The 27,778-nt window shown below is 38.8% G+C and overlaps 1 long non-coding RNA gene across 4 annotated transcripts; it reads right to left on the bottom strand.

The window, feature by feature from the left end:
• Positions 1-1,200: 1,200 nt before the first annotated feature.
• Positions 1,201-24,313, bottom strand: LOC102259659. Of its 4 annotated transcripts, none has more exons than XR_001359542.1 (6): positions 24,260-24,313; positions 22,375-22,410; positions 21,920-22,024; positions 9,325-9,440; positions 4,280-4,368; positions 1,201-1,236 (listed from the first exon to the last, which is right to left on the bottom strand). It is a non-coding gene; the product is annotated as an uncharacterized LOC102259659 (long non-coding RNA). The 4 variants fall into 4 exon arrangements; XR_001359545.1 differs by having other exon boundaries at positions 21,941-22,024; XR_001359543.1 differs by lacking the exon at positions 9,325-9,440.
• Positions 24,314-27,778: the final 3,465 nt, after the last annotated feature.

Below are 27,778 nucleotides of genomic sequence, written 5' to 3'. Positions count from 1 at the left end.
GATCGATGTTTCTAACTCTCTATCCCTCTCCCTTCCTCTCTGTAAAAAATCAATAAAATATATTTTTTTAAAAAAGTTCTATGGATATGAAAGCATTGCATCAGTTTTTTTAGAATTTTTTTCTTAGTGTTACATAAAAACACAATTACATAAAAAAATCTCTAATGCGATGAAACACTTCATATCTTCAATAGAATACAATATCTGCCACTGACAGTTTTGAAGAGTTTGAAAAGCTTCACTTGCACCCATTGAGAAGCCATCCAAAATTCATATTGGGAACATTTCTAGGTACTAATAAAAGACAACTTTTTAAATATCTTTAATAAAATGTTGGGGTTTGTTTTTGTCTTTGTTTTTACTTTTTTTAGCTTACAAGTAGAGATTCCTCAACCTGGAAACCCAAACACTAGTAAAAGGTACTGGCTACATCAGAATAGAGTAGCAGACAAATCATTTCCTTCCTGTGGTCATGTTTTTAGAGGAAGTTAGAGAATTCCAATATAAGCTATAGAGCAGTATTATTATATAACTAGGGGCCCAGTGCACAAATTCATGCACCTTGAAAGGAACTGTGGGCCGTGAGGCTGCGGTGGGCACAGGGGCGGGTCTCAGCCCATCCTCTCCACCTCCACCTGGCCCCTCCTGCCATGGCCCCCAGTCCTGGTCTGCCGGCAGCCCCGTTCCCGCCGCCGCTCCCACGTGCTGATGGCGCTGGCCCCACTTGCATCTGCTGATGGCACGGAGCGATTGGGGCTGGCACCAGCAGTGGGTGCCAGCCGGGATGGTGCAGTCAGCAGGTGTGAGCAGCGGCTATTCTCCCGATTGCCCCTTAGGAGCAGGGGGAGGTGAAGAAGCCCTCAGGGTGATCGGGGCTGGCACCAGGTGCTGGCAACAGGTGTGAGCAGTGGCTCTGGTGCTGGCAGTGGGTGCAAGTGAGACCAGAGCCGGTAGCAGGTGCAAGTGGGGCTAGCGCTGGCAGCAGGTGCGAGCGCTGGGCAGGACCTCAGTGTGCGGGAGCAAAGAATTTTCAGTAACCACCAGAGGCTCGCCCTGATGACAGTGACTGGCACCCTGCCCTGGTCTGGCGCCCCCACTCACCCGCTCCACCATCCTGCCACGACACCTGCTCCACACTCTGCTGCCTGCTGCTGACGCCTGCCATGTTCCACGCATGCCCCCTGGTGGTCAGCTCACGTCATAGCGACCGGTTGTTCAGTTGTCCCACCGTTCAGTCTATTTGCATATTAGGGTTTTATATATTTAGAATATATATAATATAAGCCACATATGTAATTTTAATTTTTATGTTGCAATATTTAAAAAAGTCTAAAAAGCAGGTGAAATGAATTTTAATGTGTTGTTTAATTCAACATATCTAAAATATCATTTCAACATGTAATCAATATAACAATATTAATTAAGTATTTTATTATGCTTGTGCTGTCTTTGAAATACGGCATATATTGTTATTTTACACTTATGTCATATCACAGTTCACACAAGCCACATTTCAAATGCTTAATAGCCAACTTGTGGTTAGTGGCTCCCATATTGGAAAATGAAGGTCATTACATACATTTATCAACAAAATAAAATAATTCCTTCCAGAATATTTTGCTCAAACACAGTCATAGAAGCATTTGCCAGAAATTCAAGAGTGGCAGCTCTTTCCACTGCACTCTTGTGAATGTAAACTACAATAAATCAGTTTTCCCAACAATGACTATATATTGCTCTGGAGCAATTCTGCTTAAGATAGTCTAGAACAGTGGTCTTCAAACTAGGCTACTGGTACATGAATTCTTTTCAAGAAATATGCAACAGGGAGAGTTTTCAGGTAACTCACTCTATGGTTCTCAATTTGCATATGTATTCTTGTCTAAAATTGATCTGACTATGAAACTTTTGTTCCACTTGCTTAAAACTAAGAATTATTATTCAGCTATTCTCAATACTAATCACTTAAATCTGCAATTAATTGAAAAGAAAAGCACTTCCTAACTAATAGCAGTACACGCTGTTGATTACAATTCTATTAAATATGACTGGAATGATTTCCTGTGCTGCCAAGTGTTTACACGATAAAACTTATGCATAGATATTATTGTGATTTCTTTCAGATATGGTACATCATTCATTAAACTAGTTAGAATCTGTTCTCTCATATTGTATCTTGAAATATTTTTTCCGATTACAGTCAATCCTTATTTTATTGTATAAATAATCAAAATTTCTATCTCCTATTATTAAAAATAAAATATGATGGTTGCCAGACTGATTTTTTTAGCTATATGTATTATTCTCTTTCATAAATATGGTTGAAGAGTTTGATTCTATGGTCTAATTACATTCATAGATTTTTAAATTTTCATATAGGGGTTGGCAAAAGTAGGTTTACAGCTGTGAGTATGTTGAAACACAGAGTTTATTCTTGTATTATTATTTGCTAATTATTTTATTATTTATTTGTATTACAACTGTTAACCTACTTTTGCCCAACCCTGTACATGATTCTTAATTATTTCCAGAAACCAAGCAATAGAGTTCTAACAACATATGTGTATTTGTTTACCAAAGAAAAACCATGCCTGTCATTGGATTCTTTGTTTCATACATGAATTATAATGCTGGCTACATATTACATGAGAAACAAAATTGTTATTTAATTTCTGAATTTATTTTGAAGTGGATACAAATATCATTAAAATTTTAATCTAAGTTTGTTAGTAACTGATTTCTCCATGGTTTTACCAGTGCTCCTCAGAATGCATAGTAATTCAATTTTTTACATTGAAAATGAAGTCAGACACTTTTTTCTGAAGGTAAAGATGACTTGGCTGATTATCTTGATATGAACATTGCCTTTGCCAATTAAGTTTTATTACAAATATTTTCTACGAAATTGATGATCTAAATCTGTGGCCACGGAGCTTTATATTTAAAGGATATAATGAATTAAAGTCATTTTACCAAAATTATTATATTGGCTAAGACATTAAGTATTTTTATTTTCTCAACCTTTGTAAGTATATTGGGTTAAAATAATGCCTCAAAATGAAAGTATGACACATAATAGTTATTTTCAAAATCTTGGTAAGGTCATTTTGGTAGAATTCCCAGAAACTCAGAAATCAATGACTAATCAACAAATCCTTTTGTAAATTGGGGCTTCTTTGCTTTCATGCTATTCAAGAGAGCTCTAACCAAAATGTCTGTTAAAACTATAATTTTTAATTAAATAATTTAAATAATTAAAAATAATTTTTGATGACAGGTCACTGTGTGATTTCTGACCCATGACTTGGACACTCATTCCATTCCCTCCTATTTATGGGAACAAAGTTTTCTGAATTCTTATAACTATAAAAGTGAAAAATAAGAAAAAAATTATACTGCCCTCTGTCTCATTAGATTAGAAGAAAAGTAAAAGTCATCCTCTGAGTCATGAACTAATTTGGGGAAAAATAAACAATCATGCACTTAAGGAATGCATTTCCAATCAAATTCTAGTTTTTATTTTTCATAATTATCAAAATATATAGTATTTTATACTGGCCTAATAAACTGTATACTACTTGTGATTCAATTATAAAAATACTCAGAGGCTTAGAGTTATAGGAAATTTTTTTTCAAACTATATATACTTCTTGCAGTGATTTATGATATGGTGAAAATAAAAGGCTTTTAAGCATAAAATTATATTACATTAGGATAAATTATGTATGAGAAGTTGAATGGAATGGCAATTTCAAGGAGATAATGCAATCATGTAAAATTTCTATTTATGGGTTTTTCTTTATTTTTTACTTTTAAACTAGCAATGATGAGTATCAAGTTACTATGGTATTTTTAGTTCATTAGATCATACAAATGTGATTAAATTATGTTATTGAAAAGCACAAGTATTTATAATATGCTGGAAATAACAGCCACAAATAATTAAATTTATGATAATAAATTTCAGATGCTAACTTAGAGATGTATGATGGGATAGCTAGCTTCTCAAAATTATTTTAGGTGGCCTATAATTAGAAAGTATGAAGACCACTGCTATAGACCACAGTTTTAATAAATTCTAGAGAAAAACTTACCAGGGATGGGGGAATATGACATTTAGAAGGAAAGGTTTATTTTTATGTTATAACTATTTTTAGTTTCTGGATATAGCAGAAATCACTATAACTTGAACTAGCTTATTTGGCAGAGAGGTTATGCAACTTTTCAATAAGTAAAATTTTAGGAATGTTTCAGAGCAATCCACAAATACTGTACTTACTCAATATGGTCACTAGGTGGCAAATATGCCCTGGGAGGGAAGCCTTCTTTCCTGTCTTCCACTGGCTCACTCAAATCTTCCATCTCCTCCTGCAAAAAGGAAAAGGATCCAAACAACAGTGACAATCACTACAAACAAACACCAACAGCAGGAAGTATTTATTTTAGGTCTTTCCATTGACAGGGACAGTAATAAACCCTTGTGATCTCTGAAAATTTCAGAAATGGCCTTGTCTATAAAGTTAATATATTCTTTATTGATATCATTTATGAATAGTATTAATACATCTCTATGATATAAACATGCACTTGGACCACAAAACCCAAACCCTATCCAGCTAAGAACTTCAGCTCTAGCAAAACCAAAAAAGCAACAGCAGCAGTAGCATCTATGACATTCCAAACATGAGGCTAAGCCCTTCATTTCCCTGAATCTTCAAATAGTTCTGAGGGAAGAGCTAACATTACCGCCCTCCCCCCATTTTACAGGTAAGAAAGCAAAATAATGGCCCCAAATCATTGCACTAGTAAGTGCTGAAGCTGGGATGTAAACACAGGTTTGGTTTGTATTCAAATTCAATAGCCATGAGCTTTAATATTACACTGTGTGATGTTTCCATGGTATGTGTAAGTCTCTATGTATCTTTCTATATATACCCATGCATGTTTATATTTCTTTGTTTTCCTGTGATTCTATGCCTGTGAATCTGTGCGTGTGTGTGTGTTGTGTGTGTGTGTGTGTGTGTGTGTGTGTGTGATCACACAACATGTGCATTCCAGATCTCTTAGAAAACTTTCTGGTAATTTCCACATTTGCTTGAATACAGTCATCACAGGGAGCTTAATAACTTTCATTTTCGCTTTAAGAGGCTAAGAAAAAGGTGCATTATAAGTCAATAAGTCACAGCTTCCTTTGAAAAAGTATTTATTCATGTGTCCTTTTATATGTGGTTGAATCTTTATATTTTCATATGTATAAAGCTGTATGAGTCCCTATGTCTGTTTTTGTTTGAGCATAATTAAGTCCATGTATATATTTATATGCTTACGTTGGCAGGTGTCTATGTGTGCACATTCACATATTTAATATACATTTAGGACTGAGTGCTATATGAGCATAGCAGTACATTTGTAGATCAGTGGCTCTGGTAGTTACTTCTACCTTCTTTCCTACCTATCTATAATGCATATCTAGCTCTATATGTCTGTGTGTGTGTGTGTGTGTGTGTGTGTGTGTGTGTGTGTGAGAGAGAGAGAGAGAGAGAGAGAGAGAGAGAGAGAGAGAGAATGCGTGCCAATTGTGCATGTTGACATGTAAGGGTGCATATCTGTGCATTTGAGTCCCTCTGAATATGCCTGTATTTTTAGTATGTCTAGGACCGCATTGCCTGTAGATATATGTGTATATCCTTTACTTTTATATAATGAGGATGTTGTGTATTTGCGTGGGGATATATCTGGCACCTGCGTGTACATCTGCATGTACATTTACAGGGGTGGACAAAGTAGGTTTCAGTTGTGAGTATGCAAAACACAGTTTATTCTTGTATTATTATTTATTAACTAGACACCCAGTGCACAAATTCATGCACACGTGGGGTCCCTCGGCCTGGCTGGTGATCGAGGCCTAGCAAGGGCCTGGCCGGCCAGGGTAAGGGACCCCAGGAGGTTGGCCGGCCAGCCCCCCGATTGGGACTTATCAAAAAGGTCGGCCAGCAGCAGGGAGGGACCACAGGAGGTTGACCTGCTGGCCCTCTCCCCCCAATTGGGGCCCCGGGGTGAGGGACCATGGGAGGTTGGCCAACTGGCGGGGGGGGAGGGGCTGTGTGAGGTTGGCCGGCTGAGGGGGGGAGGGCTATATACAGGGTGGGGCAAAAGTGGGTTTACAGTTGTGAGGATGCAAAACATAGAGTTTATTCTTGTATATTGTTTATTGATTATTGCATTATTTTCTATATGAACAACTGTAGACCTACCTTTGCTCCTTTATGTGTCTATATGTGTAAGTGCATTTACAGAGCTCAGTGTGCATGTGCCTTTAAGGGCTGTTTGGAGTGTGTCACTATCTAAGTCAGTGGTTCTCAACCTTCTGGCCCTTTAAATACAGTTCCTCATGTTGTGACCCAACCATAAAATTATTTTCGTTGCTACTTCATAACTGTAATGTTGCTACTGTTATGAATCGTAATGTAAATATATGGTATGCAGGATGGTCTTAGGCGATCCCTGTGAAAGGGTTGTTCAACTGCCAAAGGGGTTGCGACCCACAGGTTGAGAACCGCTTATCTAAGTGGATGGAACCTTCTCTTTTGGAGGTGCAGTATCCAAATCTATGTACACATACATAAGTCTGTGGGACTGTACCTCTATCCCCAAGTATTTAGCTCTGCATGAGTCCATAGCATCTAAGTCTATGTGGACACATTTAGCCCTTAAGTTTACTGCTTGCATATACTCATCTGTAAGGTAGGTCTTTGTATGTCTATGTATGTGTGTGTACATAATATATACATAATATATGTATGTGTGTGTGTCTGAATGTGAGTCTATGTATCTATGTGTACCTATACATTCTTGTCTGTAAGCCCCTTTATCTGTGTCTAGCTATTTCTATATTCACATTGCATGCCTTGATGTCCATCCATCTGTTCACCCACCTCTATTAGTATGTGTATGTTTGTGTGACCATCTGCATGTGTATGGGGGCATGTGTGTGCGTCTACATAAATCTGTCTGCATGAGAATGAATTTCTTTGGATGACTCTCTCGGTGAATGCATCTGTGTGTCCATGTGCAGATGTTTATGTTGTTGAGTACATGTGAGGATTCTATATGAATGAGAATTTTGTATGCCTGTATGTACATGTATGTCTCTGTTCCTGTATTTGTTTGTGCATGCTCATCTATGTTTGCATGCATACATATGACTATAGACACAAATGTCTGTGCAAGTGCGTGTCAGTGAAGGTGTGTTGGGCTCTGCTATTGTGGATGCACATATTTCTATGTCTGCATGCACAGGTCAATAGACATGCATGCTTGTGTGTGTCTGTCTGCCTCTTGTTCACGTATATGTTTTTATATTTCTATCTCTACCTGTACATCCATGTATAATGTCTGTAAGTATATACAACTGTATGTTTCTATATACATCTGCACAAACTTCTGTGTCCATCTCTTTGTGAGTCTATATGGGTGTGGGTCTGTGTACCTCTCCCAGTGCACATGCCTGTGTCTCTGTGAATTTACCTGCTTTTCTGTGCATATGTGTAACTTTGTATGCTTCTCTTGTGCCTCTGAGGGAATCTATGTGTGAGTGCCAATGTTTGCCTGTATATATCTTCTTGTAGGTCTTTAGGCTTGTGCCTATCTTTGTAGATATATGCCTCTTCATACGAAAACATCTTTGATAAATATATGTCTGTCTGTCTATCTATCTATCTATCTATCTATCTATCAACTATCTACCTATCTATAATGCATATCTAGCTCTATATGAAAGCATATCTCTCTAAATGTATATAACACTGTCTGTATAGTACATACATGTAGAGATCTCTTTATGGATCCACCTCTGTTTTGTCTGTATGTGCATGTATATGCCTCCATGTACCAGTAAATTTATGTGTGCACACCTTTGTGCTTGTGTATTTTCCTATGTACATCCACGCACATAAATATTCTCATGTGTGCCCCATGTGCATTTCCATACATGTGCATGTGTGCACATGAACATGTGCTCATGGTGAGCATGAACACTTAGGTTTCATATACAGGTATGAGCATGCTTATGTATGTGTGTTTTAATGATAACAATGCCTCTGTGTGCATATGCATGTGACTCTGGGAGCATGAAAATGCCACTAAGTACATGTTTAAAACACATGTATCTACCTATGAATGAATCACTGTTTCTGTGTTTGTGTAAATGTGTCTATGTCTCTGCAAATCAGTAAACACACACACACACACCTGTTTCGGCATATGAAGGATTCTATGCATGTGTATGGGTATATATGCACACATACAAACACACATGTGCCTGTGTGGGTTTGTGTATACTTGTGTACATTTCTGCATAAATATCTGGGGGTGTCTCAGAATGTGCCTCATGAGCCTCCAGAAGCATCTTTATGTTTTTATATTTGTGTAAGTGTGTGCACTTGTGTTTTTGCATCTTTGAGGTTATGAATCAGTAAACACATTGTCTGGATGGCATATATACATCTCTGTGTGTTTCTCTGGTCTGTACAATATGGGGTGTATATTTATAATTATATGTTGCTCTGTGTCTACACACAGAACTGTGGGCATTTGTGTGTTACTCTATATATTCATATGTGTATCCATGTATACATGAAATCATGCTTGTTGGGACTCTGGATATTACATTTGTATTGTGCAAACAAATATCCTTGGTTGTGGATTTAAGAATGTATGGTCTGTATGATTATGACACACCTGTGTGTCTATGTCAGTATGAACATCTGTGACACTGCATGTCTATATATATTCTGTTGTGTATGTTCTTGTCTATGATGAATATCTGTGTGTGTAGGTGTGAGCACTTTCTTCTGAACAGACTTCTGGTCATTTACACACCTGTTTTTCTACAATACAGCCAGCCAGAATGGGGTCAAGACTTTCTTCCTATTCTTGAAGTAGCCAAGAAAATAGACATGAAAAGACAGCCTCCTTTAAAAAATATTGATTATTGAAGATGGTAACTATGGCCTAAGTCAGTGGTTCTCACCTTCTGGCCCTTTAAATACAGTTCCTCATGTGACCCAACCATAAAATTATTTTCGTTGCTACTTCATAACTGTAATGTTGCTACTGTTATGAATCGTAATGTAAATATATGGTATGCAGGATGGTCCTAGGCGACCCCTGTGAAAGGGTCGTTCGACCGCCAAAGGGGTCGTGACCCACAGGTTGAGAACCACTGACCTAATGACATAGGATTTTTATAATCTGAACACAAAAAGCAGGTGGCTGTTCAGATCTTCAAATCCCACTGCCATGGTTGGAAACCCTGGCACATACCTATCTTCCTTCCCATCTTTGGCCCTAGGTAGGGCCCACATACTGTTTCCTTCCACCTTCTGCTTCCTCAGGCATGCTTATTACAAAGGGCTCCAAAGTTACTTCTACCTTCTTTCCTAGGAGACAGAAACCAGTGTCATCCCATTTATAAATGAGGACTAGGATCAGAGAGTTTCAGTGCATTGTGTGTGTCACATGGCCAATTATTAGCAGAGGCAGAATTAAAAACCAGACATGACTGACACTGAATCCATATTCTGTCTCCTGTACCACTGACCATTCCTACTATCATATGTGCCTAGATCCCAGCACCAATAAGTGGTGGAGCCAAGCCTTGGAGCAGGCATGTCTACCTCCAAAGACTGTTCTGAACCTTGATTCTTTGCAGAAATTGTCTCATTTAATTCTCAGAATGGCCCAAAAGGAAGTATTTCACTATGTTTACAAATGGGTATACAGACTCAAAAAAGTGAAGTCACTTGTCAAAGCTCTGTGTGAGCATGTCAGTTCTCAGTTCGTATCCTATGGAGCAGCATATTGTTGAGGATTAAATGTGATAGAGTGTGGACCTCAGAAGTGAAGCTAAATGTTCCAGAGTGAGTATATATATTGTGTTGCCTTTCTTGGTCTTATAGACTTTCTGAGTATTGTGTAGCAATGCTTGGTATTATTAAGGATGTCTGTAAAGTTTGGGGCAAGTCTGCATGTTGTGGGATGAATGTGTGTTGTGGATTATGCCTCCCTGTGTATGTAGTAGTATCAGTGTGTGAGAACCATGGGAGTGAGTGCCAGTCTTCTGGCCTAGTTTCTGGGTTAGGTAGCATGTCTCTGTGTAGTGTTGTAAGGTTCGGTGTTGTGGGGTGAGTCAGGTGAGATGAGGTGAGTCTGGAAGAGAAAATCTTTTTGTTACAGGGAAGTCTCTTTGTGTTGTGGGTTGAATCTATGATTTTGGGGGTGACGAGTCTTATGTTCTGGGGTGAGTCTGTCTGAAGGAAAGTGGATCTAGGTGTTATGAAGCAAATATATGAGTTGCATGATGTGTAAGTAAATTGTAGGTCCTGTGAATGAGTTTCTTGTGGTGTCAGACTATCAATAGTATGACTCATGTGTGCACTGTGAGGCTGTTCTCTACATTAAGGGAGGCATAGCTAGGGGGTGTAAGATAAAGCTGTACATTGTGGGTTGTCTCTATGAATTATGGGCCCTGTGGGTCCTGAGCATCTGGTTTGGAGTGACTGTGCTTTGTGGGAGTGATTTTAGTGTTGTGTATTTTATGACTGTGATTTTTAGATATACTGTCAGGGAAATCTATGGATTGTGGAACATGTCCTCACATTGTAGGGCATGTCTAGATATTGTGGTCTATACATGGCAGTCTGTACATTGTGGGATATATTATGAATTGATGGGATGAGACTGTGTGTCAAGGGTTGATTCTAGAGATTCTATAGTAAATCACTGTGTCATAGGGGCAGTCTTTGTATTTTAGTGTATGTCTTTGCTTTGTGGGAAATCTATGTGAATTTTATTTATTTTATCAGCTGCCTCTTGCACACCCCCTACTATGGATGTGCCCACAACCAAGGTACATGCCCTTGACTAGAATCGAACCTGGGACCCTTCAGTCCGCAGGCCGACGCTCTATCCACTGAGCCAAACCGGTTAGGGCTCTATGTGAATTTTTAAAATGTGTTTTAAAAGTCTGTTGTGTGTGGGGTTGTGCCATAGTATGGCATTTCAGCAGGTTGTGGTCCAATGTTGTGCATTATGGTGCAAGCCTGCATTATGTAACCTAATTCTGGTTGTTGTATTGGATGTGTCCTGGTGTTGTCAAGAGAGTGTGGGTTATTAGGGGCAAGTGTGGATGTGAGAGAGCTTGTATTTGTTATGTGGGATCACTCTGTGTACAGTAAGACATATCTGCTTTATGGTATAATTCTGTGTTATGTGGTATGCCAGTGTGTAACTGAGCATGTCTTGAGTTTTGGATCTTTATGTTGGGTGATGATTTTTGTGTGGGGTGAGTTTGTGTTGCAGGGCATGGCTGTGAATCATAGGCTATGTCTCTCAATAGTGTGGGGCAAGTCTGTATATCATGAGGCTTGTCTATAGTAATGTGGATCATGTATTGATTTTGTGGGGTGATGATACAATGATACTTTGTGTATGTAGGAGAGTCTGAGTATGGAGGAGCATGTTAGTGCATTGTGGGGAGAACTTTATATGAGTTAAGTTTGTATGTTGTGATTTGATTCTAGGTGACTTGGAGTAATAGTGTCAATAATACAAGTTAAAAAATGAATTTGCATTTGGAGAAATTATGAGCATGATGTGGTCATTCTGGGACTGTTTGGGAGTATCTATGTATGTTCAAGAGATTTTGTACATTGTAGGATGCATCTTTTCATTGGAATTTTTACCAAGGTGTTGTGGGGGTGAGTATGTGCACCATGGACTGTGTCCAGGTTGTAGGTCATGTGTGACTTTTGGTGCAAGGCTGTATGGTAAAGCATTTCTGGTGAAGAACATAAGTGTGCACTATGGAGTCTGCTTTCATCCTGTGGGGCAAGCCTGTGTGTCCTGCGGCAATTTTGGGTGTTGGGAACACAAGTTTTCTTTGTAGGGTATTTGTCTTGTGGAGAGATCCTGTGTGTGTTGGGGTGAATCTGTGTACCAGAATGAAATTTTGTGTTTGTGGTAAAAACCTTTCTGTCGTAGGGTATATCTGTCTATAGTAAGACAGCTATGTGAATATATTATGGAGCTAATTTATGCATTTTAAGACATGTCTTAGTGGCTAGACTGAATTTTGGATATGCTGGATGTCTGTGGTCAATTCTTACTATAGGGGGGTGAGTATACATTGTAGAGTAAGGCGGTACATTATAGGGAGATTTTTGCATTATAGAACTTACCTCTGTGTTATAGGGAATATCTCAATATTATGGGTTAAGTCTGGGCATTGTGGGGCAAGCCTGTTCATTGTAAGTGCATTGTAAGTATTATGAGGCATTTCTGTAGTATATGGTGTAAGACTGAGTTTTTATGCAAACCTATGTGTAATACTGATATTGGATGACTTATGGAGCAAGTCTTGGCATCTTTTGGAGAATTTTTGACTTGTGAGATAAATTTGTGCATTGTGATGTGATTCCATGTGCTGTTATGGTAGTCTTATGTCATGGAGGATGTGTGACAGTCCAAGTTGGTCTAGATATTGAGAGGTGAGTGTAGAGTTATGGAAGAAACTGGGCATTGTAAGGCTCATATGCATGTTGTGGATTGTATCTTGGTGTTGTGCTGCATGTTTGTGTATTTGGAGGCATATCTAGTGGTTGTGGTGTACTCTGAGTTAATTATTTGCTTTGTGAATGAGTCTCTGCATTGTGTGATAACCCTGTTTGTAGGGGTGAAAGTCTATGAATTGTAGGATAAATTTGGAAGTTGTGTAAAATTCTACACATTGTGGGGCAAATCTATTTTTCTGTGGCATGTTTAGAGCTACTGGATAAGTCTATGCTGGTGGAGGAGGGGGTGAATCTATGTGTTTGAGGATGTGAGAAGATATTATTAATTGGTCCATTCATTATTGAATGTATGTTTTTAGAAATGTTTGTAAGCTGTTATGCAATACTGTGTGTTTCTGGGGAGTCTATCTTATGAAGCATATTTGTGTATTGTGGGATGTATTGTGATGTATACAGGAGTTGTCGGGGGAACCTGTGTATTTTGGAATGAATGTGGTTGGTTTTTTTGCAATTTGGGGTACTATGAAATGAATTTGGACATTGTATGGAGAAGTCTGTAATGTTATTGCATTCTGAGCATTGTTTTGGGAGTGTCTAAGTTGTGAATGGTGTCTGCACATTGTAATGTGTGTCTGGGCATTGTGGGACAAATGTGAGTTGTGAATTGATTCTGTGTGAGGGTTAATGTATGTGCTATGCTTTGTTTCATGTGGGGTGAGTTTTGTGTATTTTGGGCTGAGTGTGAGGGTTTGGTGCAAATTTGGGAATTGTGTGGTGTGTGGTGGGGTGAATCATTGTCTGGGGTAGGTCTGTGAGTTGTTGGTCTTAGTTGTGCATTATGATGCAATTCTATACATTGTAGGACAACTCAAAAACTTGTAAGCTGAATTTGAGTGCTGTTGTTTCTTTCTATCCATTGCAGGGCAACCATAAGCTTGGTAAGGGTGTTCCTATGGGACACGTTTTCATGTTATATTATGAATTTGAAGCTATTTTTAGAGCCTGTGTGTGGTACTGTGAGTTTGAGACTCCGGGTCCAATCTGTCTGTTTTGGTACAAGTCTGGAATTTGTGGAGCTAGTGAAGTGTGAGGCAAAGTATGTGTTAAGCTATTTTATGCCTTGAATAGTGAGCTGACAGGCTGCAATGGAATCCTGTGTTGTGCAAGGGCATCTACATCTGGGGCAAGTCTCTACATTGTAGTGTTTATACATGTTATACATGTATACATGTTATACATGTAGTGCATGTGTGTGCACTGCTTGGGCAAATTTATGCACCAAGGGGTAAGTGAGTTAACTGTAGGACAGTTCTATATATTGTAGGACAGATTGTGTATTGTGATGCTATTCTATGCCTTCTTGGGAGAGGTGGTTACATGTTGTCATTGACCATAAGTGTTCTAGAGTCAGTCTTTGTGCTGAGAGATGTGTGTGTGTACGAGTTTTGTGTCTACTCTGAGTATTTTGTGGCACATCTATGTGTCATGAGTTGACCTTATACAACATGTGGGGAATCTGTATGCTCTGGGGTTGTTTTGTGTACTTTGGTGTGGGTCTGAGTGGTGGGCAGTGTCTTGGCACTGCATCTAGGAATTGTAAAGGAAGTCTAGATGACCGTGTTATGGGAAGAGATGCATGTTGGAGCATGTTTCTGCACTGTAGAAAGAGTCTTGTGACATGAGATGTGTCTCCCCATTATGACTTGATACTGTGCATTGTGGGTCATATCGACACTTTGGGATATGATTCTGTGCTTTCTAGGAAGAGTCTGAATTGTGCATTTGTGACTGTGCATTGGCCTTTTTACAATTTATGTTGTACAATCGGCTCACAGTTGGTGGGATGAGTCTGAGTAGAGGGCTGTGGATAGGCATTGCAGGATTCGTCTTTGTGCGGCAGAACAGGTCTAGGTGCTTTGTTGCTTCTATTTTCCCTATAAGCCAGGTGTTCGCACTGAAAGGTGATGGTGTGTTTGAGGCACTTCTCTGTTGTAGGGCATGTCTGTGCACTGTGGTGCAGCTATGTGCTTTTGAGGCAAGTTTGTGTGCTATGCATTTCGGTCTGTGCTTTAATAGTATGAAGTCTCTGAGTATTGTGGATTGTGATTCTGAATGTTATGGTATATGTCTTTGCATCCTAGGAAATGCCATTGTGTTTTGGGACAACTCTATGGATTGTGGTACTGGATCAAACTGAGTGGGATAAACCAGTGCTTTATGGAATAAGTCAGTGCATTGTGGATGATTAGGTGTTTATGAGACATGTTTGTATTTCATATGAGGTATTTTCACATCTGTCTGGATTGAGGTTAATGACTATGCAGCATATGGTGTGTCCAGGTGTGGCTGGCCAAGTCAGGGTGTTGGGGGTGCATATCTATGCATTATGGGCCTCTTAAGTGGTGGGGTAGTAGGGGGAAATACTGTACAGTAAACCTGGGTATTGGTTCTAGTGTTTTCATTGTGGAGCGATTATGTCTGTTGTGGAGCAAATCAGTTTTGTAGAATGAGTCTGTGCATTGTGATTCCAACCCATGCATGTTAGCAGAGTCTGTGTGTTGCAGGGTATATCTCTTGTTATGAGAGGTCTATGCATTATGGGTTTTATCTGTGTTTTGTTGGGGCTTATACTTGGTATTTGTGGGGCTTGACTTTGCTGCATGATGTATGTACATTGTGTGACAGTCTGGGCTTTGTGGGGCATACCTTAGCATTGTGTTATTATCCTGTGCATTATGGTTTAAGCTTGTGGGTAGTGGTTGTGCCCATACTTTGAGAGGCATGTCCTTTTGTTGTGTGTCATACTTGTGGGTTGTAAGGTGATCTGTGAGCAGTGAGTTGACTCTGGGTGTCCTAATGTGAGTGTGGGCAATGCAGACAGAGAGTTGCGTTGTGTGAGATGTTTATTCATTATGAGGCATGTTTGTAGATTGTAAGATAAGCCTGTGGTTGTATTTGAGTTCTATGGGTCCTGTATATCTATTGGGGATCTGTATAGGGACAGCTGAAGATGCTTGGGGCCCCGGCATTGTGATGTAATTCCGTTCCCTTGGGGGCTTTGGGTTGTGTAGATGCCTGTTCATTGTAAATTATGTCCAGGTATTATGAGGCTAGACTGTGTACAGTGGGGCAAGATGGCTTGTTGTGATGCTATTCGCTACATAGTTGGAGGAGTCTGCACTGGGTCTGTACATTATAGGGCATGTTGAGGTCTGTATATTACAGGGTTGTTGGTTTTTTTGTATTTTGTAAGACAAGTCTTGGTATTGTGAAATGAAGGTTTTTACTGGGTTGATTCTAGATGTTTTGGGTTAAGTCTTCACTGTGTGGAGCTGATGATGTGTATTGTGTGCCCTGTTGCGTGTGTCTACTTTGTCAGTGACTTTGTACATTGAAGATTATATTTGTGTGGAATAGGCCAATCTATGTGGTATGGGACTAGTATGTGTGCTGTGGAGCAAGTCTGGATTTTGTGGATAGATTACCTGCATTATGGGGCAAGTTGGTGCAGTGTGGGCAATTTGGGGTGTACAGGTAATTTTTGTGGGTTTTGATAGGGATGGTGTGATACAATCCTGTGTGTTGAAAAAGTCTATGCCTTGTAGATTGTTTCTAGGGCACTGCACTTAAAGTAAGTGTTTTAAGTTGTGTGGCCAATGTAATCTGTGGTGAGCAAGTGTACTGTCAAGCATGATATATATAGGATAGGGTGCAGTTGAAGGGAATGAGTCTTTGCATGAATGTTTCTGTATAACAGGTATGTTTGTTCATTGCAATGTGTGTGTAGGTGTTGAGTGTGAGTCTAGGTGTTGCAGAAACTGTGTGGCACTTGCTTATTGTGAGATAAGTGTAGTCAACATGGGAATTGTAAGGAAAGAATGGTAAGAGTATGAGCTGTGATGTAATTGTTTGCTTTATGGGGGTATACTCTTTGCTGGGGGTAAATTCTAATTATTTTAGGTTGAGTCTTACCATTATGGTCCCATTCCACATGTAGAAACAACAATAACAGCAACAACAACAAGATCGGTTAATATGGATAACACCAATTCTATGCCAGGCACTGTTCTAAACACTTCATAAGGCATTCACTCATTTATTCCTCTTAATAACTCTAAAAGTACCATTATTATTCCCAATTTCTATCTGAGGAAAATAAGGCACAGAGAGGTTAAGAAACCTTTCAAAGTTCACACAATTAGTAAATACTACATGTGGGATTAGTGTAAGCTTTTAACCACAATCTGTACTGCCCCTTTGTTTTGGGGTGCTGTGCATATCTTTAGGTATGTCTCTGGGCCTCATGAGCTATGTCTAGGTGATGAGATACTAATATTTGCAATGTGTGGGAAGACTTTCTATTGTGACCAACACTGTAAGTTGTATGTCAAGCCTCTGCTTTCAAGGAAAGATGTGTGGTGATGTGGTTCTGTGAGCTGTTGGAGAATTTTGTGTTTACAAGAATACTTATTTTGAAAGGGATGTTTCCTTGTTGTGAGTCTAGAACCTGGATTATGGCATGTCTCTGTGCCTTATGGAATGAGTCTGGGTATTGTTGTCTGGGTCCGTGCTTTATAGATGTTTGTAGATTGTGATGAAATTCTGTTAGTTATCAGGGAACCATGTTTGCTGTGGGAAATGTGTATATGTTATAGGGATCTCCAGGTATTCTGAGGATAATTGCTACATTAGGGGGTGCATTGTAGAATGACTCTGTTGTTGTAGGGTAAAAGGTGTGTATGTGTGTTGATGTGGAGTATGTCTGTGCATTTTGGGTCTGTTTGTGCCCATGAAAAGTGTTTTTGTGTTATGGGGCATGTCTGTGCATTGGAGGCCAATGAGCATTTGAGGGAGGGATGAGTTTGTACATTGTGGAGTGAGGGTGCATATTATGTGATGCTGAACACTGTGAAGCTTCTCTGTACATATTAACATACCTCTGGGTATCTTGGGAGATGTGGTAAGTGTCATGGAGTATTCTTTGTATTCCTGAAACAAACCTTAGTTTATGGGGAAAGGCCTTAGGTTGAGGATTTAGTCTGTTTGTTATAATACGGTCCCATGCATTGTACAGGGTATGTCTGTACCTAAGTTATTTTGTAGCAAGTCGATGTACTGTAGAGCCTGTCTACGTGTCTTTGGATGAGTCTATCTATTGTGGTAAGTCCGCATCATGGGCACCCCTGAATTACTGGGTGAGTCTGTGTGTTGCAGGATGAGTCAGTATCATGGTACAAGTGTTATAAATTCAGGAGCATGTTTGTGAATAGTAGATATGTCCACATATTATGTGACAAAAATTAGTGTGTGGTAGGATGTATTTGTATAATATAGGGCTTATTGCTGAGTTGCAGGGTACATGTATATATGTGTGTACTGTGTTGTGAGCTTGTGTCTTGTGGGATGTGGCTGGATGTTGTGCATGGAGCCTGGACATTGTGGAATGAGTCTGTGTATTTTGGAGCAAGCCTGTGCAATTTTTAGCAAATTTTTAAATTGTGATGCAGTTCAGTATATTGTGAGTGGCATCTGGTTTAGGGTTCTGTTTGTGTTCTGTATGGTGTGTGGGTGTTGTGGTGGGGTGTCTGTATGCTGTAAGGTGTTTCTAGATGTTCTGTATCATGTGGTGAATCTTCTGCTATCACGTGATTCTAGGTATTCAAGGTAGGTCCTTTTCTCTTTAGTAGTAATGGTGGTGGTGGGGTGACAGTAATAGTTGTAATAGTTCCTATGTGCCAGAAACTGCACTAAGTACTTAACATATCTTATTTAATTTAACACACAACAACCCTTTTGAGTAGATGCTATTGTTATTATTGTTCTACAGATGAGAAAACTAAAACACAGAGATATATACTTACCCAAGGTGATACGATTAGAAAGGAATGAAACCTGGATTCAAACCTAGGTAGTAGGGGTCCAGAGGCCTTACCCTTAACCATACACAAGCTGTGTATATGTTGTAGGCAAGAGTTGTAGCTCAACAGTATGATAAAGCATGTCTGCAAACTATGATGGAGCTCTTTGCATTGCATGGTAATGTGTATTGTGTGTCTGCACACTGGGGAATGTTTATGTGCATTGCAGGGTTTCCATTTTAGAGTAAGTCTGTGTTGTGATACAATTCTGCACATTGCAGAAGTCTATGTTTACAGGCATGCCTGTGAATTTTTAGTGTTGTGGGGGAGATTGTGTTTTGGGGCTAGTCAAGTCTATGTCCCAAAGGGTTTGCCTGTACATTTAAGGTGAGTCTCAGTGTTCAGTGGTGCTTGTGTGTTGTGGAGCAAGTATGTTGTTGATAGAAGAATCTATGCATTTTGATGGAATTCTGTGCATGGTTGGGCATATTGTGTTTATGGGCAGCAATGTGAATAGGGACACAGTCTGTGCTTTGAGGTAAATGTGGAAGTTGCAGAGCAAATGGTTGCAGGTGTTTTGGAATATGTGTTTACATTGTGTAATCACCATAAGGAGTATCATTTTTGTGAAATGAATTTGTATGGCAAGTGTGTGTTGTGACACAATTCTATGCATTATAAGGGTGGAGTTTTTATGTATGTTTGCATGGGATAGGTTGCATCTATGTTGTGAGATGAGTGATGGTAATATAGATCACGTCTGTGACTGTGCCCTGAAGGGCATATCTGAACACTTTGGAGATAGATTAGGTTCTACTGTGGCAGGATTGTGTCTGTTGTTGAACAAGACTGCCCATCAAAGGACCAATTTGCATGCTGTGATGTGCATTGTGAGGTGTGTCTACTGCAGTTTGTCTGAAGAATTTGGGGTGTGTTTTGTTGTGACAGGGCCATTGTGCGCATTGCATAGTAACTGTATGGTTGGTGAAGGCTTGGATAGTGTTGGTCAAATTAGTGCACTATAGAGCTAGTATTTGCAATGTATGATAACTGTGCTTGTGAAGTAAATTGATGTACTGAAGGAAAACTTTGTGTGTTGTGTCACAACCTGTACATCATGAGGGGATATATGTGCTGTAAGATGTACTGTTGCATCTCTGTGCAATGGGATGAGCTTGTCAAAGTGCTGTGTGAAGAGTTTCCATGCTATGGGTTTAATCTGTGTGCCATGGGCTAAATCCTAAAGTTGTGGAGCAAGTCTGTGTCTTGGGGAGAGGTTGTGCATCCTGGGGCCAGTCTGCCTGAGGTGAGGAGGGTCTGTGTGTCATGGAGAGGGCCTGTGTCCTGTGAAGACAGTTTGTGTTTAAGGTGTGTTTCTATACACTGTAGAAAGAGTCTGTGGACTGTGAGGCATCTCAGTTTGTGGGACACACTGAGTTCTGTGGGAGTAATTTTTTGGTTGTGGGGAGAATCTGTGTGGTGTGGAATGAGTCTGCTTGATCTGGGCAGTGTCTGTGTACTCTGGGGCAAGTTTGTGTCCTTTTGGAATGGTCTGTGTATCATGGAGCAAGTCCATCTGTTGTGGGAGAGTCTTTGTGTCTCTCTGTGTGTGTCTTCAGGCTGTGCCATGAACTGTGTTCTGGGGAGGAGGTCTGTGTTCTTTGGAGAGTCAGTGTGCTCTGGTGTGAGTCTGTGTGTTGTGGGTGAGTCTATGTTCTGTGGGGAGAGTCTGTGTGATATGGTGTGAGGCTGTGTGCCCTGAGGAAGGTCTGTATGCTCAAAGGAGTCTGTGTCATGAGATAACTCTTCAATCTTGACAGGAGTCTATATGCTGTGGGATGGAGTCTGTGTGCTCTGGTGAAGGTCAATGTAATGTGAGGGGAGTGTGTGCTCTGAGGAAAATCTCAACTATGGGTTTAATCGGTGGGGCACTGGGAGAATATTTGCTGTGGGGAGAATCACAATGATTCTCCCCAGGCAGTCTGTTTCCTGTGCTCACATTACTATGAATTTCCTTGGGCCCCTGAGGATGTAAGTAACGTGAAACATTTGGAAGACTTCATGGTCACTGGTGACCATACTGAGAAGAGGTAATTTGGGAAGAAGAAAAAGGAAGTGGCTCAAAGCCTTCCAAGGATTAAAAATATTCAATGCTGTATATACAATCATGATGGCAGTTTAGCCCAGAAAAACTGACATCATGATTGCAGAATAACTCCTTCAGTGACTCTGGTCCCAAAGACCCTCCTTTTCCTTCCCAGCTGCATTCCGCCACTGCAGAGGAGGGAATGTGCAAGCTCTGGCAAGCTGTTGTTGCCAGGGAAACCAGCCTCTAGATACAAACAAATCACAGCCTAATGCGCAAGTCAAGAAATTACTGGAGCTGTGGTTATGAGCTAAAGAGCCCCCTGCAGTAAGGGTAGGCAAGCCATCCTCCCATCCCTGCTCCTTTGTTTTGTTTCAAAATCAGTAAAGGTCAGAGGCCAGTTCAGAAGTAAATAGAGAAATAAGTATGTGTTGGAGATGGGGGTGGAGGGTCAACAGTGAGTGGCAGATGATTTTAATAGTCAAATATTTTTGTGAGCACACTTAACCCATTTTCCACTAAAAAACTCAATGTTTTATGCTTGAGCCTTCCACCTGCAGTGAACAGATGAATCATTGGAGTGTGTCCTTATCTACAACACATGGTGACAATGGTGGCATGGATTGGGACTCACCCTAACCTCTTTAAACCCCTAGATCAGAATACCGCCAACAACAGGCTGGCAAACATTATTTCTGCTTCTCATACACTTCTTACATTTCCCTCTTATAGCATTTTAGAAAATTCCAGAAACTGAGTCCAGACAGCTTTAATTCTCCAAGCATCTGAGGAGTAGAAAAAGAGGTTGATTCTACATCAGAGAAGCATCGATCAGATGCTAAAAACTCAGAGGGAAGGCAGGGGAGGGTGGGGCTAAGGGGGAGAAATTAACCAAAGGACTTGTATGCATACATATAAGCATAAGCGATGGATGTGGACAACAGGGGGTGAGGGTGAGGGCAGGATTGGGGGGATGAGGGGACATTGGGGCGATAAGGACACATTTGTAATATCTTAATTAATAAAGGGAAAAATTTAAAAAAAAAGAAAAAGAAAAAGAGGTTGAAGGAAGAACCTTAGGAGTAACACTAACCCAAGGGGTATTTTTTTGAACACAAAATTAGAATTCAGGTGTGTCTAAGGAATAGCACGTCTGGATCAGTGGTTTTATATATTCAGATTTCTCAATTTTAATTTGTAAAAAAAATCTGATAAAAATAAAAAATTTAAATAATTAATTTTAAAATCCTGTTTGAAAACATCTGCCTGAAACGGAATGTGCCTAGAATTCTTGAAGAGCATAAACATGACCATGACACTTTGAAATGCTTTCAGAAGCTGCTAAGAAGGTAGGAGTGCTATTGTGGAATGTAACCATCTTAGGTAGAAAGAAAATGGCTGACCTGTGGAAAGTTACACCCTACCTAACAAGAGAACAGTTGTTGCCATTTCAAATCAGTGGAAGAAGGCTGGATTATTCAATAAATGATGCAGAAACAATTGGTGACCTATTTGAAAAAAAAATAACACAAAATTAGACCCTACTTCCAAACATATACCAAAATAAATTCAGATAATTAAAGTTAATTGTAGAAAATGAAACAATTAAATGACTAGGGTAAAATACAGGTGAATATACTCATCAAATGAAAGAATAAATCACAAAAACCAACATTTACTAGTTGTGAATATTTAAAAATGTACACCAATGACACGTAAAAATAAACCCACCATAAATGATAAAAAAAGTCAACAGGCAAAAAAACAACTGGAAAATAATGTTTGTATCACATATGATAAATAAATTAGGCAATATGTATGCGGTTGGGGACAGGGGAAGATACAAATTGGTTCATACCATTAGATCCAGAAATTCCACATCTAAAAATTTATCCTAAGGGAAAAACAGAAAAGCACAAATATATTTATAGGGAAAGATATTCCTTAAGTTATAATAGCAAAAATTGTACATATACATAAACACTCAATAATTGGACAATTAGTGGGACACCTATATGATTGAAAATTATGCCTCCACAAAATATCACATTCTTATGGAATGTTTAAAAATATGGGGAATTTCTTTCAATATGTTATTTTATGATTAAAACAGGTCGAAAACTATATGTACCTATGATTTTCATTTTATATATAAACATATTTACTATGCATTTATTTGCATGCATTCACTGAAGAGAGACTGACAGTAAATATGTTAATAGTAATTACCTCTACATTATAGAATTATGGGTAATTTTTATAGTCATTTTTGATTTTTTCCAAATTTTCTGCAATGACTATACGAGATTTTTATGACTAAAGGTGAAAGATAGCATTTTTAACAAGATACTTTAATAAGTGTTATAAAAGTGGTGGAAGCACAGAAAGAAAGTCTTAGAATGAAGACAATAAAAAGCAAAGACTAAATGTACTAATGTACACTGACAGAGCATCAAGCAAAACAAACTTACTATGTACTACATACAAATTATGGTATTATTTGCATGTTAGTTGGTACGGAATTTCTTATACAAGATGGACTCCTGGAAAATTTTCTTCACTACACCAGAGAATGGTCACATGTCCCTGGATGCGTCAGTCATTCTCTTTGCCGCAGTGCTCTGTTCAACACTGCCTCCCTTTGCCTTCAACACACTCTCCCCCTTACCCCTGCAAAATATGCTACCAGCAGACATTTTCAGACTGAAAAAATGGTCCATCTTGTGGACTTTCTTTGAAGCTTTTTCATTCTTATTTTTCTTACTGGATTGATGCTTTGTCATCTAGCTTGAAAATTTATATATCTTTTTTCTCCTTTCTTCCTGTTGAAGTGTCAAAACAATCTGAATTTCAAAGGAATGAAAAACCACCACTTTAACTATTTTTTCTTTTTTTTTGCAGAAATAGATCTATGAAAGCAAATTTCATGGAACAGGAAACATAATACACATTTTCAAAAACATACAAAACAGCTTTGTTGATAGGAATCTCTGCTATCCTTCTTACATCCCTTTTCAAAGAAAGGAATACTGAGAAGATTCTATCTTTACTGTACAAATTGACCCCCATAAATACAAATGAATCATTCTCAAAATATAGTTACAGTTGCAAGGTTCATTATTTATTTTTCATGATTTTTCATCCCAAAACCAAATTTTGATCTTCCCCATTCAACACACATTCATCGCGCACATGAAGTAATTAATCTGAACATTACAGGCTGCCCTCCTTCTTATTTTCTCTCTTGTACAGATATCCAGTCACATCATTTTCTTAATTAAAAAAAGAAAGAAAGAATATCCTTTTCCTCATTGCAAAATAACATTGTTTCTCCTGCTTTCTCCACACTGTGAAAGGAAATCAGATCTGAGAATATCTAGAATCACAACCCATTTTTGTCAAGTCTAATCCAAACATAGTAAAGCAGAAATACTGTTCCGAATTCAATTTCTCATTTTAGTGACATCTTCGTCAAGTCTTATTTTGGGAAATATCTTATCAGAATCACAAGGAGGAAGTTTCTATATTTTCTTCCAACAACTCACCATTTAGGACACAAGCTTTAAACTAGAAAAGTGACGGTGAAATATTTAGACTATAATTAAGCCATTTTCCAAGTGCTACTGATTAGAATTCGAAATTCCTACACAGTTTAGTATTATTCTATTCCATTAAAACATGTCACTTGCTTTAGAAAACATATTTTGGGTATCTATTTTACAGAAGATTGCTCAGCTACTTACCAGCAGCATGCGCTTTGCCTCTGCACCAGCTCCCGGGTTATAGCACTGAAAAAGTGTGTGGGGGAGGGGCAGCCAGTCACTTGAAAATGGGTTGTGCTTTGAAGAAGGGATAATCTCTATGGAAAGAAATGAAATGCCTTGGGATTCGCCTCAAAATTCCTCCAAAAACATAAAATCATATTAAGCATTACACACTAAAAAGTACATGCTCATCAAAGGACAGATTTTAATAGCTAAACCTCTGATCCAAATCACACTTAAATTGCCTTGATTTCCAGTGGAACCCCTACAATGCCATGGGCTTTTGGCTCTCCCGTCTCCTAGCAACAGTCTCATTAATGGTGTTTTTTCTGCAGTGGTCCTACTACCCATCAGACAAGTTCTAGTCTCTCTCTGGTAGTGAGCATTGCCATTTTGTTGTTCAGTATGTGTTTTTTCTCTAAGTAAGTAATACAGAGAGTCAGGCATTCAATAACATTTCTCCAGAAGATGTTGGTTTCAAATGACATTCCATTCAAATGACATACATTGTTCTTGTTCCTTCCCTCAGTGCAATGTTGTAATTAGATCCCTGACCTAAATATAAGACTTAGAAAAATATGCCCAGCCTCTTCTGCAAACCCCAAATTACACATAGGCCCACAACTAGAAATCCAGGCCTTAGTGTTGTTTTCCACTGTGCTCAGAGATAAAAAAAGAATTCATGGGATTCATCTGTATTCTTAGTCCTGTTACCAAGACCCCTAACCATCAGTATGTCTACTAGAGGTATATGACATGAAAAACAGTGGATGAAATATAACCAGATAAAAAACAACCCATTTATCTATAAAAACATGGAAAATACTGACTATACGTTAAGGAAACAAGAGTAGATTACTATACAGTAAATATAATATGATCACTTGTATATTTTATTTGGATAGGAATAAATGTACATAAAAAAATCTGGAAGGGTGTGTTAAGAGTGGTTATATCTCAGTTTTCTGTGGATGGTAGAATTTGAGGGGAGTTTAAATCATTTTTCTTTTTGGTTATCTATTTAATAACTTTTCTGCAATTACTATATCTCTTAAATTATTATAAAAGGACAGGACATGAAAATATAAATGTACTTAATGGCACTAAACTGTACACCTAAAATAGTTAAAATTACAAATCTTATGTTATGTGTATTTCACTATAATAAAAAAGAGAGAGAGAACCATTCATTCGGTTCCCAAACATGTGTTGAGTCTCACCACATTCAAAATACTGTACTGGGGCAGGAATTATAAAAATGAACAAAACACAATTTGTCCCCTTTCTAAAAGTTCATAATCTAACAACTAACCCAAAAATTTCAATATGGAATTTTCTGATACCTGATATACAGAACTGCTGCATTTAGACATACTTTTTATTTTATTTCACCAGTCTTGGGTAACATTTATAATTAGGGTTGTTAAATTGTCTGCCTAAATTATTGGACTTCCAGTGGGTGGATGAAGTAAAGAATTACATATTAAATTTTAATATATAAACATATGTTCATTTGTATATTTGTATAGAATTGCCATATTTCAAAAATCAAGGGCAGGGAAACTGTTCTAGGTTAAAGAAAATTAAAAAGATATGACAAAGAAGAGATATGATACCAAATATACAGTGTGATCATTGATTGGATTCTGAATAGAACATAAAACAGCTATAAAAGACATTATGGGAGCAACTGCAACATTTAAGTATAGACTAGATATTAGATAATATTAGATCAATGTAATAGTTTTTACTAGGTGTAATGGTTAATAATGTGGATTTTGTAATCAAAGGAAACACGATAATTTCAAGAGAAACATCAAAGTAAAAATAACCCAAAATTCTACCATTCAGGATAAAGCACGGTTTAGCATATTCTTCAGACATCTCCTCTCTCTCTCTCTCCCTGTATAAATGCTCACATGATTTATAATAACAATTTCACTGGATAGAGCAGGCAGGACAGGATAACTGGTAATCTACAAGCTTTACTGTTTGCAAGGCAGTAGATCAAGATCTCCAGCCACCTGATAAATGGCTGTACAAACTTCTAGTGTATGTGTGTGTAATTATTGAAGGGTCTTGGGACTGTTTGGGACTCTTCATTATAGCCATTCAGGAAATTGTGAAGGGTAGGAGTGATGCTTGGTGAATCATTTTGGGTTCCCTTTTCTTTAGTAAACCCTTTGTATTCAAAAGATGCACACTTGCTCATCTGGTTTTCCACCAGAATGGAACCTGTGGAAGGCAGAATCATCTCCCTATGAAGATGTCCATGTCCTAATCCCCAGACCTGTGAATATGTTACCTTATGTGGCAAAGGGACTTTGCAGATGTGATTATGGTAAGGATCTTGAGATAGAGAGTATAAAAGGTACATTTTAATGTTTAATTATATTATAGGATGTCTTCATCTCATGTGCTATATTATCTGTGTAGACCCCATATAATAATAAAAAATATGCTTATAAAGTAATGCAAAGGGAGGCAGGGAGGTTAAAGTCAGAGAAGAAAATGTGATGGTGTGATGACAGAAGCAGAGATCAGAGAGACAGATTTGGAGATGCTGGTTTGGAAGGTGGAGGAAGGGACCATGAACTGAATATTATAAACAGCCTCTAGAAGCTAGAAAAGCGAGGAAACAGATTCTCCTCTAGAACTTCCATTACAAAACATTCTGCCAACACTTCGATCTCCAGAATCATAAGATAATAAATCTGTGTTTTTTTTTTTAATTAATAAATCTTTATTGTTCAGATTATTACAGATGTTCCTTTTTTTCCCCCCCATAGCTCCCCTCCACCTGGTTCCCACGCCACCCCATGCCCTTACCCCCTGCCACTGTCCTCATCCATAGGTGTAAGATTTCTGTCCAATCTCTTCCCGTACCCCACACACTCCCTTCCCCCCAAGAATTGTCAGTCCATTCCCTTTCTATGCCCCTGATTCTATTCTATTCACCAGTTTATTCTGTTAGTCAGATTTTTTATTCACTTGATATTTAGATTCACTTGTTGATAGATGTGTATTTGTTGTCACTTTGTTGTTCATAATTTTATCCATAAGAGACACACTCAGGGGGCAGACTCAGTGAGCACCAAAGCCCCACTGAAGTAAGTCCTACCCCATAAGGGTGTCTCCAGCACAGAAGTCCTCCCATTGTAGACACAACTGGTTCTCACAGCCAATTGACCTGGAGGTCAATTCCTCCCAGGGATACCAACAGCAATCAAGGCTTAACTACAACAAGACTGTGCACACAGTTCACAAAGAGGTTCATCAAGAGCGTCCACCTCAGGTGACAGGGGAGATTGAGCCACTGGGCCATATAGGACACCTAGCATACAAAGCCTCTCTATCAACACAGAGAAGCAGCCAAAATGCGGAGACAAAGAAACAGGTCACAAGCAAAAGAAATGGAGGAAAGCAAACTAGTGGATATAGAGTTCAAAACCATGTTTATAAGGTTACTCAAGAATCTTCTAGAAACCTCTGAGAAAT

This window comes from Myotis brandtii, unplaced genomic scaffold, assembly GCF_000412655.1.
Source record: "Myotis brandtii unplaced genomic scaffold, ASM41265v1 scaffold654, whole genome shotgun sequence".
NCBI lineage: Eukaryota > Metazoa > Chordata > Mammalia > Chiroptera > Vespertilionidae > Myotis > Myotis brandtii.
The sequence above is the reverse complement of the archived record's forward strand: the minus strand, read 5'-3'. Positions and strand labels throughout refer to the sequence as shown.